Genomic DNA, 14,704 nt, shown 5'->3' with positions numbered 1-14,704 from the left:
AAGAAAAAATAAGAACATTAACACCAACATGAATTAAACCAAGTTTTAGTACATTTTTATGTTATATATTTTAAGCAAAATCAAATTAGTAATATGAAATCAAATTTTTTTAATTAAAAATCTTAAAAAAAATTATTTTTTTTTGGAGAACACTCTATTCCAGAGCTTACATTTTATTGTGTTCTTTTAGATCTTTTAAAAATTTTATTTATTGTTATTATTTTAATATAATTTTTAAAGGTTACTTTCCATTTACAGTTATTACAAAATATTGACTATATTCCCCAGGCTGTTCAGTATATACTAGAGCCTACCTTACACCTGATACCTTCTCCTACCCCACCCCTATAGTGCCCCTCCCCAACCACTGGTCACCACTAGTTCTTTCTCTATGTCTGTGAGTTGGCTTCTTTTTTCAATATTCACTAGTTTGTTGTATTTTTTAGATTCCAGATATAAGTGATATCATACAGTATCTAAAAAGATTATTTTCTAGGATCTGTTTTAGCTTTAATACAAAATAAATACAAATTATAAACCACTTTTTAATAATTCTGCCAATTACTTAACAGTATATTTCGTTAGCTCACACAAAATATTTGAAATATTTACTACTTTATAAAAATTTTATAAGTGAGGAGATTAAAATTCAGAAACTTAAAAAAACATTTGTTCCTCAAAATTTAGTATGCTAGTAACTTGTGTTAAAGCCAACATTGGTGCATAGATCTGGTGGACCTCAAAATTTGTATTCTTATCCACTACCAGAAGTGTGGCAGAATAATCTACTAAAGTAATAATCTGTGTTTTATTCTACTGTAATCAAAGGAATGTGAGGCATTTTTCTCCCACAATACTCATTCCCACCTCTCTAAGAAAGTAAACAACCTTAGACTCAGAAAGGCTATGGCTTCTCTTCCTCAGGACCTTTATAACAGCCCTTTGCTTGTGAAAGCCTTTTTTTTTTTTTTTAACATCTTTATTGGAGTATAATTGCTTTATAATGGTGTGTTAGTTTCTGCTTTATAACAAAGTGAATCAGTTATATGTATACATATGTTCCTATATCTCTTCCCTCTTGCGTCTCCCTCCCTCCCACCCTCCCTATCCCACCCCTCCAGGCGATCACAAAGCACGAGCTGATCTCCCTGTGCTATGTGGCTGCTTCCCACTAGCTATCTATCTTACGTTTGGTAGTGTATATATGTCCATGCCACTCTTTCACTCTGTCACAGCTTACTCTTCCCCCTTCCCATATCCTCAAGTCCATTCTCTGTGAAAGCCTTTTAATCTTTTTAGAGCAGACCTTTATGTCCGAAGGTCCTTAACCCAAGTATTGGGGTATATAGGAGCAGCCCAACCCTGAAGATGGAGAGAGTCATAGATTCCTGAATGCTGGGAAAAGGCCTTAAAGAAATTTCTGAGGTGGTGTTGACCTTGGCCTCACTTACACTCAGTCTCAGTTAGGAGGAGCGCTGCATGATATGAATGCTGAGGACATCTGGGGTAGACATTACTCATGTTCTCTGGCATCTTGTTCTCTTCTTCCAGGTACATCAGGGATTATAACTGTTTAACCCTTGAAGTTACATATGTCCATGTTGCTTTCTATGGGCAATGATAGGTGAGCAGGAGAGAAAAGTGTCTATTCCTGTGTGAAGCATTTAATGGCCAGTGTTTTGTTCTATTTTCTCCATCAGATTGTTATGCAGATATGTCCATCAACAGGGAGAAGGAAAGGAACCAAACATGAATGAGCTACCTTTCTTCTCTTCCACTGACTACTCTCAAAGTAAGTAGTTCTTCTTAGAAAGGGTGGTAAGGGGGGAGCCACACTTGAGTAGTATATGGATGAGAGGAAGGAGGCTTCCTCTCTTTTTCCTGTTGTCCAATGGTCAAAGATCATTCCATCAGAGGTTAATTCCTCCATACTCGTGGCTTATATTACACTCATCTTACACCTGGGACCTCTTAGGAAGCCATATTTCATGCCCTTTTTGTGTGATGTTTCACTTGTCTGAGGATGGAAAAGCCACTCACCACAGGAGGGTTACTGATCAGAGAGGGAAAAAATAAGCAGTTGAGGAAATATGAGAAGGCATGCAAGATTTAGAAGAGTGCTGATAATCCTTGCCCAGTGGAATTTCAGAATTGCTGTGAACAGTGGCAGCTGTATGATTCCTATTCTTTTTTCTGAAGTGCAGTGAACATTTATTGTTTTTATTCTGTTCCAGTTTCATCAATGCATGCTGGGTTATTGGAAATAGTTTGGTTTTTAGTTCCTGATTATGTCTGGACAAACTGTAAACACAACCGTCCATCACACATGTATGCTGGACTTTGGGGCACCTCCCTCGGAGGGGAGTTGAGAGCAAATCAACTATATTGTGACCAAAAGATTGAATTGTAATAAGCATTATAAATATTCACTAATATTAATATCTGATCATTACTTCTGGGTAAATAATTATAATTCCCACCCAGTTGAAGTTAGGCATCACCAGGAGATTTAGCTAAGGAAAGGTGAGATGAAGTGGTTGTTTTTTTCAAACTAGAACTTTCAGTGGACCAGTGCCCTTCCTTCTCTCAGCACACTGATTATGAGGAAAGAAGCACATGTTAAAATAGTGATGTGATCATTTTACTGAGCAGCTCTTAGCCTGTGTTCTAGGATGGGCACAATGAATACATTTTTTTGGCCTTCATTTAACATGTAGTGTGAGACAGAAATAAACCTTTATTATTTTCAACTACTGAGAGTTTGGAGTTGTTAATTTAGGTACCTCTAAGTAAACAGGGTTGTTACCTAGCCTATCCTGACTGATAAAGTCCACAAAAGATTTTACTCCCCCATAATGACCAAAGTTAGACCTGTTGATTAATTAAATGGGGACTCCAAGATTTAATTTGACTTAGAAAAAATAAAGGTGCTCTGAATTATAATTGACCAAACTTTTACTAATGAATAAATGCTTTTTCTGATTAGAAAAACAAAACATAGTGATGGGCACTGCTTTTTGCTGGGGCATGTACATTAATCTAATTGGTAATTGTATTAAGCACAATATTTTTAACCCAGTGTAATAGAACAGATGCAGAAAAGTGATTTTAAGGAGTGAAGTTGCTACACTGTCATTCTCCCCACTGACTTGTTTACAGAAATAAGTGTTCCATCCTCAGATATTTCAGACTGTTTGGTCCACACTAATAACATGGAAACATGAGTTCTGGAGGTAAATGCCTTAAACCATAATCCTCACTACTGCTTTCCAGTTGGCTATATGGCATCTGAGCTAGCCATGGTGGGTCTCTGGAGGACACAATCTATTACATGGCAAGGGTAAACAGGATGTTGTTATTTCTCTGACCCTGATCACTGTGGACCTCTGTTCTTTTCATGTTACTTTCAACTCTGCTATGCAGTCTATAGATCAGGAGTCCCCAACCCCCAGACCACAGACCGATTCCAGTCCGTGGCCTGTTAGCCAGCGAAGCTTCACCTGTATTTACAGCCGCTCCCCATCGCTCACATTACCGCCTGAGCTCCGCCTCCTGTGAGATCAGAGGCGGCATTAGATTCTCCCAGGAGAGTGAACCCTAATGTGAACAGCACATGCAAGGTATCTAGGTTGCACGCTCCTTATGAGAATTTAACACGTGATGATCTGAGGTGGAGCTGAGGCGATGATGCTAGCGCTGGGGAGCGGTTGCAAATACAGATTATCATTAGCAGAGAGGTTTAACTGCACAGGGACCGTAACAAATCAATTGCTTGCAGACTCATATCAAAACCCTATCAGTGGGCTTCCCTGGTGGTGCAGTGGTTGGGGGTCCGCCTGCCAATGCAGGGGAGACGGGCTCGTGTCCCGGTCCGGGAGGATCCCACATGCCGCAGAGCGGCTGGGCCCGTGAGTCATGGCCCCTGAGCTTGCGCGTCCGGAGCCTGTGCTCTGCAACGGGAGAGGCCACAACAGTGAGAGGCCTGCATACCGCAAAAAACAAAACAAAACAAAAACCCTATCAGTGCGTGGCAAGTGAAAAGAAGCTCAGGGCTCCCACTGATTCTGCATTTTGGTGAGTTGTATAATTATTTCATTATATATTACAGTGTAATAATAATAGAAATAAGGTGCACAATCAATGTAATGAGCCTCAATCATCCTGAAACCATCCCCCACCCTCATCTATGGAAAAATTGTCTTCCACAAAACTGGTCCCTGGTGCCAAAAAGGTTGGGTACTGCTGCTATACATGAATGTTGGATGCTTCCCCAGAATACTAATTGTATGGGATTTTTCAACAGTATGTATAGGGCTCTGATTTTCCATCCCATATCAGTCCAAAGCTTCTGAAAATTTTAATACCTCCTTTAAATTTGTGGGTGTATCCAATGGGACAAAAGTACTAAAAACTGTCAGAAGGTCATGAAGGTTTAACCTAGTCCTAAACATTTTACCATAAAGCAAAGTGATACAGATATAGTCTCCTCTGATGCTTTCCTTACCACCTTTAAAGCAGTTTATGATTGGTATCTATTTATAAATGAGCACTTTGTTTTAAAGTTTACTTCACATGGAAATACAAACAAATCACAACAAGCAATAAATTGCAACTATTGTGTATTAGTACTAGTGGGTGAAATTTTGTCAAGATAACTTTTCCTCCTGATTTCTTTCATTATGAAGCGGGTAAAAACAGATTAACAGCATTTATCACAATGTTATTCTCATTTCTCTGAAAATACCTCCCTTACTCAAGTTACATGCTATATTTTGGTGTTGGGAGTAAAAGAATGGAAAAGGTATTTTTTAAAAAAAAGGATATTCAGAGAACGGGGGCCTGAGAAAAGGCAAAGGAGATTCCAAAATGGATCATTCCCATTAGAAGTAGGGAGATAGAATTAGAACTACAATAGCAATATTGACTAAACTTATTGTGGTAATCATTTCACAATATATACATATATCAAATCATTATATTGTACATCTAAAACTAATACAATGTTATATGTCAATTATATTTCAATAATAAAAATTAAAAAAAAAACTACAACAGTAAGATCCAGATCCTGAATCTTCATTCTCTGGGTTTAGTTGCTCAATGTTTTATGAAATGCTCTGTAATTTTAAGACAATACCATGGAGAAGTGAATATTTCACTTCAGGATGACATTCAAAATAGAAATATGTGGCATCTGAATATAGGCAGAAAGGCTACCATGGGGCTTCACTTCTCAGTTAGAAATATAATTTTTGAGAGTTAAGTGAAAGTTTAGAGTTGACTCCTGTTAACCAAACCCATAAAGGAATGTGCTTAACTAAAGTGCTCATTTATTAATTTCAGATAGGAAATAAAAGAACTTTGAAGATTGGAATTCTTGAGTGAACATACCCCATAAAATTCTATCCGTATAATCATACCTCTGTGAGACGCAAAAGCATGTATGGTGAGCATAAAATTCAAGGAATGGATTAATTATGCAGTGGCTAAAATTGAAGGTGCCATACATCTTGTATAAAAGGATATTCTCACATTCATGACTGGAATACTCAAAGCATTTTGTCCAGATTGGATAATCTTCTGAACAGTTATGATGAGGCACTGCCATTTTGCATCTCTGTGATTCTTTCCTCTCCTCCCAGGCTTCCAGAGGCCATCGTTCGCTCACTTTCACACTGGCATACTTTTCTGTTTTGGTTATGATTCTGGAAGATATTTATGCCTCTCTAAAGCACCTCTGTTTTAATTTATCTATTGACGTATAGCTGATTTACAATGCTGCGTTAGTTTCAGGTGTACAGCAATGTGATTCAGTTATACATATATTTATATCTATTCTTTTTCAGATTATTTTCCTTATAGGTTGTAACAAAATATTGAGTATATTTCCCTGTGCTATACAGTAGGTACTTGTTGGTTACCTATTTTACATATAATAGTGTGTATATGTTAATCCCAAACTCCTAATTTATCTCTCCCCCTTCCCCCTTTCCCTTTTGATAACCATGTTTAGTTTCCATGTCTGTGGGTCTATTTCTGTTTTGTATATACGTTCATTTGTATCTTTCTTTTTTTTTAGGTTCCACATATAAGTGATATCATGTGATAGTTGTCTTTGTCTGGCTTACTTCACTTAGTATGATAATCTGTAGGTCCATCCATGTTGCTGCAATTGGTATTATTTCATTTTTTATGGCTGAGTAATATTCCATTATATGTATATATAGCATATCTTCTTTATCCATTCATTTGTCGATGGACACTTAGGTTGCTTACGTGTCTTGGCTATTGAAAATAGTGCTGCAATGAACATTGGGGTGCATGCATCTTTTTGAATAATGGTTTTCTCTGGATATATGCCAAGGATTGTGATTGTAGGATCATATGGTAGCTTTATTTTTATTTTCTCAAGGAACCTCCATACCTTTCTCCATAGATAAAACACCCCTTTATTATTTATATTCTGTCATTTCATGTGTGAATGCCAATATTATTTACCTAATTTATGAATTTGTGGAGTTGCCTCTGTATTTCCCCATTACTGATAATGGTTTCTTTGTTATTTGGGAGGTGTTACTTTCCAACTCCTGATAGCTCCTTACACACAAGGGATGTTAATTATTTAACACTCCTGGCCTCTCTCTATTCTATCACCCATTCCATTCCAGGTGAATGATTTAACAGGTCAGTAAATCTGGGATAAACACTCAATTTTGGGGCATGAGCTGCCGTAGAGAGCAGCTATTCTCTTGCTCCTGTATATCATATTTGTAACCTGGGTAAGACCCCCTGCCTTCAAAATGCTTGTGACTTCATCAGTAATTATCCATAATTATGGGTTTTATTTAGCTGATCCATTTTGCTCTCCTACTGAACCATATACTATAATTTAGATTTTATAAGTAATAAAGTGATTTTTGTTTTCTATCTACTTTGCTATTTGTTCTTTTTACCAACTTTTTCAGAACTTGAGTGAGAAAGAGAAATAATATTTATGGTCTGAAGACCCCAAACATTTGCACTACAAGATTATTTGGGAAATATTACCTTAATTTGATGGTATGGAAAGAAAGCTGGACTGAGTTTTAGGTCTAATTTTCCTACAAATTTAAATGTGATCCTGGAAAACACTTTATTTCTCTGGGAATCAGTCTTTCCTTTGCAACATCAAGTAGTTTAGGATACATGGTTTCTAAGAGGCAATTAGTCCGTGAGTAATTTGTGGTTTTTCATAGATTGATCAATTTTAAGAAACTGTGGTATAGAGGCATATCGATAGCCTTAGTTAGTATCAGGGGCTATTTTTCCTCTAGGTCAAGTTAAATGGCCATCCCTTGTCTTTCCATGGATTTATCTGAAATTGATGTCTTCCATTCTTTACCTACTGTGAAAACCCTTTAAGCTTCATGTGTTCTTCCTGTGTTGATTTTCTTTACACTTTAGTCTTCCAATTATATGACCTTCTTATCTTAATAATATTTCTTTTATCCCCATCTCATAGTCACATTCTTGACTATGTCATCACAATTTCTGAAACCTGATCATTATCTTCCATTCTCACAGCATATTGCTGCAAATATCTTGCTTTAATAAAGACAATTTTTATATAATTGTTAAAATTTATACTCCATTTACAGTTATGCAAAATATTGGCTGTATTCCCCGTGTTATACAGTACATCCTTGTAGTCTATCTTAACACCTGATAGTTTTTACCTCCTACTCCTCCACCCCTAAATTGCCCCCCCCAACTTGTAACCACTAGCTTGTTCTCTATATCTGTGAGTATGCTTCTTTTTTTTGTTATAATCACTAGTTTGTTGTAGTCTTTAGATTCCACATAAGTGATATATAATACAGTATTTGTCTTTCTCTGTCTGACTTATTTCAGTTAGCATAATTCCCTCCAAGTCCACCCATGTTGCTGCAAATGACAAAATTTCATTCTTTATTATGATTGAGCAGTATTCCACTGTGTGTATGTATGTATGTGTGTGTATATATATATATGCATAGACATCACACCTTCTTTATCTATTCATCTGTTGATGGACACTTAGATTGCTTCCTAAGTTATCTATGGCTGTTATCTCCACTTCCTCCCCATTCCCATAGTAGTTCCAATAGTGAATCAATGCAAATCTGTCAAGTTTCTGTCCTAAACATGCATCCAAACTATTAATATTTTTACCTTCTCTACTACCATTTTATTTCAAGCTATCATCAGTACTCACCTCAATTATAAGAAAAGTCTATCCGAAAATTTTCCCCACATTGCTATCTGAGCTTTTGTCATTATCTACAAGATAGCCAGAATCATCTGCCTTTGAATAAAAGTGTGATCATATTCTTTCCACTTAGTTCCTTTTAGAGTCTTCAGATTGCACTAAAGATAAAATCTAGTAGTTTACATGTAACTATTCAAAGTCATGCAATTATCACACCCATCATCTTCCCAGTATTTTGGCCTCATCTCATGCTGCTCACAGCTTCACTCTCTATGCTTCAACTGTCCTGACTTTCTATGGGTTTCTAAGACCCGCTAAAATCCTTTAGGATCCAGAGCTTTCACACAAGCTTTGTTCTCCCTTGGAATGTTTTTCCCTTGCTTGATCTTTTTCATGCTTCTTATCTTGCCTAAAATGCCACTTCCACAAGGAAGTTTTCCATGAAAACCCTGACTTAGGTCCCTTGTATAGCACCCTGTATTTCCTTTACCTTAGCATATAATAAAAAATAACTTAATATTTACTTGCTAATCATATTATTATTTTCTAACTTATTTATTAGTAGACTATAAGCTTAATATAAGAAAGGATGACATTAGAAGTTTTGACTCCTGTATTCCTGTCACCTTAGACTCAGTCTGTCCTTATTATTACCGAATGAACAAATAAATGAATAAATATGTGGAAAAAGAGGTAGAATCTTTATTTATGAAACATCCTCCATGTGCCTGGCACTTCGTTTGATACATTCTCTAGAAGAAACTAAGATTCAGCACACCTCATAAAATTGTTTAAGATTATCTAATACCTAGTAGAAGAAGAAAGATTTGAACTCAGATAGTTCTGGTTGCAAAGGTAACCTCCAAGTCTAGGGGAATCATCAATTCCTCATAGAAATTGTTTGGACTGTCTCCTAATAAGAGTCCCCAAGTGGCGCCTTCTGCAGTAACTATTCTACATTTCCTTTTTTCTTTTTTCTCTTTTTTTTTTTCTTGGCCATGCTGTGCGGCATGCAGGATCTGGGATCTTGCATGCTGCAAGATCTGATCAGGTATCGAACCTGTGCCCCTTGCATTGAGAGCACAGAGTCTTAACCACTGGACTGCTAGGGAAGTCCCACTGTTCTACATTTCTGTTCCTTAACTGTTGTGGTAACTTCTAAAATTTTTTATGGAACAAATCAGTCATTTTCAGATCTTTCCCTAGACATTTCAGCTCATCTTCCACTGACCTCTCTGCACATTTATATTAATTAATTATAATTAATATAAATTATTATATAATTATAAATATAATTAATTATATTAATAAATGATAGTTTACTTCTTAACCTCTACAAATACTCATTACATGAATCATTGTTTAAGTAAGAATGTCTTACTATATTCTGACATCAAAATCTCTGAAATGAAAGGATAACGTACGAGGGAGATACTGATCTCTTTATGGTCAGTCCATTTCATTGTTTGCCCCACCCAAACTCACAGAGTGTGTAAGAGTTAAAGTCATAATAGACCAGTGCAGAAAATGGCACAGATAATAAAAGAGTCAGTAGAAATAGCTTGCTGTCTTGCTGCTTCTGCTGCAAGGCCTTTAGGAATATTACAGACAATTACTATATATACATGTATGGGCCCTTGTAAATACATCACATGTAAATATTTTTCTGGAAGGCTGGGAGGGCTGAATCAATGTATGACCATTTTTCCTCCTGTCAGAAGCAATATAATTTCTATTATAATTTCCATTTCTCAGCACTGACTGTGGTATCTTTGATCAAACTAATTAGAAATGGTTACACTTTGTACCATGAGTTATATCAAATTTATCAGAAAAAATTATGTATGTGCACACATAGGAAATAAACAGGGATATTAAATATAAAAATATGACATTCATGCCACTGTTTGGAGTGAGAAGGCATTCTAATTAGCGAATATTCTTAAAGTATGAATTTTCTATGTGGATTGCACTATTCAGCTAAAACTACAATTGCTAATAGAACTTGCACACATAGAAGAGGGCAAAAAAATTTTTTTTGAACACTGAAGTCAATCTGTATTTTTTTGTCCACTGTAATGTGTCTTTGCTAGATGTTATGATGAGGAAAATGGGTTTCCGGCATTGAGGAGTTTTTTTAATACACTTTGTGGATGAAGATTACCCTAATTAGCTAGTATTGATATATACAACTAGAATATTTTAATATCTTCAAATATGTGTTAAAGGAAAGAACTGATGAAGTTGTTCAGAGAAAAGATGGAACCTTGTGGCTGGGAGACATATCTACGGAAGAGGTGAAACTCATATGGTTTTGAAAACTGAGTTGAGGAAAGAAGGTAGCAGTAGGAAATATATGTCAGTGAGAGAATGGAATTAGAACTGGAGCTTTACTGCCTGCAGCTGAGGACTTATATCATCAAAGATGGAGAGTCTCAGACTCCCATGATGAATAGGCAGTGGATCTAGTGAATATTTTTGAAACCTTTGTGGCAGATCCAAGTCTAGGAGTTGACTGGGATGAGTAAACCAGAAGTGTTAGATGCTGCTGTTGTGGTTTCTCTTGCTGTTGTTGTTATGATTTTAAGAATCCTTATTTAGAAGCAACTTCAGAGTTCAGAATAAAAGGGGCTTTCCCAATCTTGGCAGTTTCAAAAAGTATTTATGTGATTTATATAGCCTATGCGTCCCCAGGCCCTACCAGTCTGTGATACAAATGGAGTCATATTATCATGGTCACCCACACTTCCTACAGAGCTCAGGTTTTGCTGAACCATCTTCATCAGTGAGAGCTAAGGTGCACATCTACCAACATGGCAGCCATTAGCATTCTCATACTGTAACTCTTGGAGTCCATCTCTGTGGCTGTGGCATCTGATGCTCTCTAATGATGGAGAGCACCAACTCTGAATCCTGGCAAGGCTCCATTCACAAGCTATAGCTAAATCTTGGTAACTTGTTCCTGCTGACACCCTTGGTAAACCTACATTGAACTAAACTTAATGCTTGTTCTTTCCTGGAGATCCAGAAGAAAACAATCATATAATTTATCAGCTCTTCAATTTAGAGCCTTCTTGCCTCACTTGATGGACATTCAAACATGGGATAATAGCTGTTATTTCTCTTGATGCTGGGAGAAAGTATCTCCCCTCCTCACAGAAACTTTCTTATACTTGCTTTTCGCTTACCAAATTGTCTCTCTCAGTCCTGACTTCTCAGTTAATTTACTATTTTTTTGATTGTTGGGCAAAAACAAATATATTATCAGTCATTTGAAACTCAAAGTTCCATAATGTGTCTGCCTTTTAAAAATCTTGTTTTCTTCTGCCCTTTGTCACTCTTCCCACTTTTTTTTTTGTTCAGAAACGCACAATGACTGACTCAAAGCAAGACTTCTTTTTGAGAAAAATTAATCTAAATTGGCAAGAGTTAGCAAAGGTGAAGATATTTGCTATTTGAATTACTGGCAATTAAGCAACTGTATACACAAGTCATATAGGAAAGGCACAGTTATAACTTTTAACCAGTGGGGAGCAATCAGGTGGGAAGCAAATTTATAACATCTTTTATTACATTTTCCTTCTCTTGCCTTCTCACTTCATTTTATGTTTATTTAAACTAAAATGGATTTAGACTACTAATACAAAAAATGCTAAATATGGTGAAAGAATAGAAGTAGTACACAAATATGTGTGTCTGTGTACATATGTGCATATGCATAGCCACACAGGTCCAAATTTCTGTGCAACATTATAAACTCTTGGAGGAGATGAGATTCAAAACTTTCTTGGAGAAAGTGTTTGTCTAGGTGCTATAGATGGGAGATAAGTCTGTGTATGTAGGATCACTTAGGCTACACAGGTCAGGTATTTCCATAAATAATTGTTACCTGTTAAGGTTCTTGTCCAGATGACAAATGCATACTTTTGGGTTGACCCTTCAGGATTGGTCCTTGTCAAATATGTTGACTTCTAGAAGATTGCTATGTATGTATTTTCTTGACTATATTAAAATAAATAATTGACTAAAAATTACTGACTATAACTGGCACCAGGAAAATAATTTTACCTCCACAGAACCTATGCCTGTTAGATACTATTAGATACCAGAGCAAGCATTAAAACTACTTGAAAAGAAAAAATTTTTGATGCTAAAATAAGTTTTCTTTGATGAATTAATTGTTCTGGGACATTTAGATAGCCATCTGTAACACTAGACCAAAAAAAAAAAAAAAAAGGCTACTGCATGGTTTGACACAAGTGAACATTTATTTATTGTATAATCGAGGCAAGAAAAACAAGATAAAGGAGTATGTCCCAATATTTTTAAAAACTGGGTTATGAAGAATGAATATCAAGTGCATCTTAAATGCACAGAATTGGATTAATTGTAATCTCATCATTTGTCCATCAATAACCCTTTTGCATTTAGTGATTTTTTATAGTTTAATGTAATGCACTTTAAAAATGCAACCCAGAAACCCATCATTCTACAAGTAAACTAGGAAATGGGCAATAAACTACATCTAATTGTACATCTCTACCCACCTGAGGAATCATAATCTTAAATCTTGTGCTTATCATTCTTTTCCTCTTTAGTTTTATAGCAGCTCTATGTATTATATAGTTGGTTCATCTGCTCTGTACTGACATATTGGTATAGCTTCCATTTTTTCTACTGTGAACAGAGCGCCTGTGAATATTCTTATATATAATTTTTGGTGAACACATTCAAAGGTAAGAGTGGAATTGGTGAATTGCATGATACGTAGGCATTCACTTTAGGGGATAATGTCAAACTGTTTTCTAAAATGCTTGCTACAATTTACCATCCACTAGCAAAGTATATGAGATTCTGGTCATTCATATTTTCTCCAATACTTGGTATTGTCATGCTTTTAAAAATGTTTGCCAATTAAATAAAGTTGGCATATAAATAAAGTTGGATATAAAGTTGCAGCGTACTGTGGTCTTAAATAAAACTTACAAGTTCAGTACCGATATTAAACAATTCTTCATACATTTCTTAGATTTATATACTTGCTATTCTATGAGATCCTTATCTGTTTCTTGTCAACTTTTCTATTGAATTGTGTATGCTTTTCTCATTGTTTTTCAGAAGTTTTTTTCAAAAAAATATATAATCTAAATCAATCAGTTAAATGAATTAGACAAATCATTTCATAGTTCGTAAATTTTTTTCTCTTTGTGCTGTTTTTATAAATTTAATTTAATTTATTTTTTTTACACAGCAGGTTCTTACTAGTTATCCATTTTATACATATTAGTGTATATATGTCAATCCCAGTCTGCCAATTCATCACAACACCAACCTCCCCCTGCCACTTTTCCACATTGGTGCCCATACATTTGTTTCCTACGTTGGTGTCTCTATTTCTGCTGTGCAAACTGGTTCATCTGTACCAATTTTCTAGGTTCCACATATATGTGTTAATATACGATATTTGTTTTTCTCTTTCTGACTTACTTTACTCTGTATGACAGTCTCTACATCCATCCACATCTCTACAAATGACCCAATTTCATTCCTTTTTATGGCTGAGTAATATTCCATTGTATATATGTACCACTTCTTCTTTATCAATTCATCTGTTGATGGGCATTTGGGTTGCTTCCATGACCTGGCTATTGCAATGAACATTGGGGTGCATGAGTCTTTTTGAATTATGGTTTTCTCTGGGTATATGCCCAGTAGTGGGATTGCTTTGTCATATGGTAACTCTATTTTTAGTTTTTTAAGGAATCTGCATACTGTTCTCCATAGTGGCTGTATCAATTTACATTCCCACCAACAGTGCAAGAGGGTTCCCTATTCACACCCTCTCCAGCATTTGTTGTTTGTAGCTTTTGTGCTGATGCCCATTCTAACTGGTGTGAGGTGATACTTCATTGTAGTTTTGATTTGCACTTCTCTAAAAATTAGTGATGTTGACCAGCTTTTCATGTGCTTCTTGGCCATCTGTATGTCTTCTGTGGAGAAATGTCTATTTAGGTCTTCTGCCCATTTATGGATTCAGTTGTTTGTTTTTTTAATATTGAGCTGCATGAGCTGTTTATATATCTTGGAGATTAATTGTTTGTCCGTGGATTCATTTGCAAATATTTTCTGATATTCTGAGGGTTTTCTTTTTGTCCTGTTTATGGTTTCCTTTGCTGTGCAAAAGCTTTTAAGTATCATTAGGTCCCATTTGTTTATTTTTGTTTTTATTTCCATTGCTCTAAGAGGTGGATCAAAAAATGTTGTTGTGGTTTATGTCAAAGAGTGTTCTTCCTATGTTTTCCTCTGAGAGTTTTATAGTGTCCAGTCTTACATGTAGGTCTCTAATCCATTTTGAGTTTATTTTTGTGTATTGTGTTAAGGAGTGTTCTAATTTCATTCTTTTACATGCAGCTATCCAGTTTTCCCAGCACCACTTTTTGAAGAGACTGTCTTTTCTCCATTGTATATACTTGTATC

Source organism: Grampus griseus (genome assembly GCF_964374135.1).
Source record: "Grampus griseus genome assembly, chromosome: 15".
NCBI lineage: Eukaryota > Metazoa > Chordata > Mammalia > Artiodactyla > Delphinidae > Grampus > Grampus griseus.
The sequence above is the reverse complement of the archived record's forward strand: the minus strand, read 5'-3'. Positions refer to the sequence as shown.